The sequence below is a fragment of the Ptychodera flava genome, chromosome 6, assembly GCF_041260155.1.
Source record: "Ptychodera flava strain L36383 chromosome 6, AS_Pfla_20210202, whole genome shotgun sequence".
Taxonomy (NCBI): Eukaryota; Metazoa; Hemichordata; class Enteropneusta; family Ptychoderidae; genus Ptychodera; species Ptychodera flava.
Genome location: NC_091933.1, coordinates 31,242,086 through 31,245,458, shown reverse-complemented (window position 1 = coordinate 31,245,458; position 3,373 = coordinate 31,242,086).

The window sequence follows — 3,373 nt, the reverse complement described above, 5'->3', positions numbered from 1 at the left end:
TATACTAGGTGCTATTCTGTATGCACTAAACAGTGCTACTAAATATCTTTTTATGTTTCACAGGTTAAATTTAGCAATATCACTAATGGAAATACTGAATCCTTTGTTAGGCATGTTGTTATTAGTAGAATCCTAATATCGTGCAGCGGGTTAAACCTGGAATTAAAATAGACAAAACCATTTGCACAAATGCACAATATACATGTATATCCGTACACACTGGTATGCATGGATTGGTTTGTACCGCCATCACATGATCTCTTGGGCATAGTGAGTCTGTAGAATATGAAGCGTCCTTTTTATTCTGTAATAGAACCACTACCCATGCATACACGTATGCATGATGTGATTGAATTTGGCACTTTACAAACCAGGATAAAGACAACACATGCACAGAGTTGACCTCTGAAACTATTCATCACCTTTATAGTTTTACCAGTGGTTAGCTTGGATATACCGCAGTTTTTACTGTAACATTTGATTCATTTACATGGAGTCTGGGACACTACCTCATATACAAATAAAAAAAATTTACAAATGAAAAAATTTACAAATGAAAAAGTTTCTTGACCAAAATGGGATCATCAGAGAAGTGTTAATGTGATCTGTGTTGTTCTTGTGCGAAAGCTGTTTTCCATGCCCTCTTACATCATGTTCTCAGTCATAGAGAACTTGTTCAAAAAAGGGTTTCCAATACCCTTTTTGGACACCGTGGTGCGAAGCACCAAAGGTGTCCTATGTCGCCACAATGTCTGTGTGTGTGTCCGTCTGTCTGTCCGTCCGTCTGTCCGTCCGTCCGTCCGTCCGTAGACAGATTTTGTTCCACTCATAACTTAAGAACCCTTAGGTCCAATGTCATGCAATTGGTATTTGGTATTATCATGATGAGACTTAGATCTGAATAGATTTTGGTGGGTGTGGCTTATTAATTAATTGCTCATTTGCATATTTTATGACTTTTTTCGTTCACGCAGATATCTCAGAGACGCCTGGAGCGATTTTGTTCAAACTTGTAAAAGGATAGTACTCTACCTCATACAGATGCAGTTGATTTGTTTTACAATGCAATCAAATTTGGCCGTGTTAGAAGACTTTTTAGTTTTCACCTCCATAGACTTCCATGTATAAGGCAGTCCATAGACTCCCATGTTTAAGGCAGTCCATAGACTCCCATGTATAAGGCAGTCCATAGACTCCCATGTATAAGGAAGTCCATAGACTCCCATGTATAAGGCAGTCCATAGACTCCATGTATAAGGCAGTCCATAGACTCCCATGTTTAAGGCAATCCATAGACTCCATGTATAAGGCAGTCCATAGACTCCCATGTATAAGGAAGTCCATAGACTCCCATGTATAAGGCAGTCCATAGACTCCCATGTATAAGGCAGTCCATAGACTCCCCATGTATAAGGCCAAGAAAAATAAAAATTTAGTTTCTCATCGTATTCATATTGCAAAAAGGATGCAGTGACACAGTTTTTAGTCCCCACAGATAAAGTCCAGGGGGCTCATAGATTGGGTCATGTCAGTCCGTTAGTCCATCCATGTGAGTCCATCCGTTCACGCAGATATCTCAGACGCTTTGACAAAATGTCACGTGACCTTTGACCTCAAATATACATATTTAGAGGTTATAAACGGCAAGCGAGGGTATTTGGTTGCGGATATAAGACCTCTGGGGTGAAAATTGCATATTTGGCGGGAAATATGCTAATTCTCACCCCAGAGGTCTTATATCCGCAACCAAATACCCGAGCGCACCGTTTATAACCTCATTATAATATGCTAAAGTTAAAAACAAGTGGACAATGTCGTTAATAGGGCTGAAGTCGGAGCGAGAGTTCAGGAGCGCCCAGCCTCACACAAACTTAAAAAGAACGTTTTAGAACGCGCGCCCATGCACAGTTGAATTCATAAAATACGGTTACGCAACGCATCGATATCGCGATTAGTCATCCAACTTAAAGAATTTTACTTCAAAAAACTCTCAAAAAACTTTTAAAAATTATGTTGTTGTTACTTGGCCTCCGCAGCTTACAGAAACTCTTCATTTGTTGGTTCGTCAAGCTGCACTAGACTAAAATTTAACAATCAAAATCAATCTGAAGCCATAGACTTGTTCGACATGACGCGTTGAGCTCTCAAGTTGTCGTTCTAAATTTGCGCGAGCTCAAAAATGTTACGCGAGGCTCAGGTCTTCTTGTTGAGAATATAAACCCTGGCTCCAGCCAATCAGATTGCCGGATTCAAGCTAAGCATATTATAATTGTCCATAACTCGGTAGCCACAAGTGCTAAACCTTTCATATATGGTATGATGGGACACCCTATGATGCCACATATTGTACCTCATTAATTATGTGCATATCTAATTTTGAGCAAGCCAATAGAGCTAGAGGTCTGATTTTTGGTATATATGGATAACTTAGCAATACAATTTTTTGACAAAATGTCATGTGACCTTGGTGACCTTTGACCTCAAATATACATATTTGTCCATAACTCAGTAATCACTAATGCTACACCCTTCATATTTGGTATGATGGGACACCTTATGACGCTACATATTGTTCCTCATTAATTATGTGCATATCTAATTTTGAGCGAGCCAATAGAGCCAGAGGTCTGATTTTTGGTATGTACGGATAACTTAGCAATGCTATTTTTTTGACAAAATGTCACGTGACCTCAATTACCTTTGACCTCAAATATACATATTTGTGCATAACTCAGTAACCACAAGTGCTACACTCTTCATATTTGGTATGATGGGACACCTTATGACGCCACATATTGTACCTCATTAATTATGCACATATCTAATTTTGAGCGAAGCCAATAGAGCTAGAGGTCTGATTTTTGGTATATAGGGATAACTTAGCAATACAATTATTTTGACAAAATGTCACGTGACCTCGGTGACCTTTGACCTCAAATATACATATTTGTCCATAACTCAGTAACCACAAGTGCTACACCCTTCATATTTGGTATGATGGGACACCTTATGACGCCACATATTGTTCTCATTAATTATGCGCATATCTAATTTTGAGCGAGCCAATAGAGCTAGAGGTCTGATTTTTGGTATATAGGGATAACTTAGCAATACAATTATTTGACAAAATGTCACGTGACCTCGGTGACCTTTGACCTCAAATATACATATTTGTCCAAAACTCAGTAACCACAAGTGCTACACCCTTCATATTTGGTATGATGGGACACCTTATGACGCACATATTGTTTCTCTTAATTATGCACATATCTAATTTTGAGCGAGCCAATAGAGCTAGAGGTCTGATTTTTGGTATATAGGATAACTTAGCAATACAATTATTTTGACAAAATGTCACGTGACCTCGGTGACC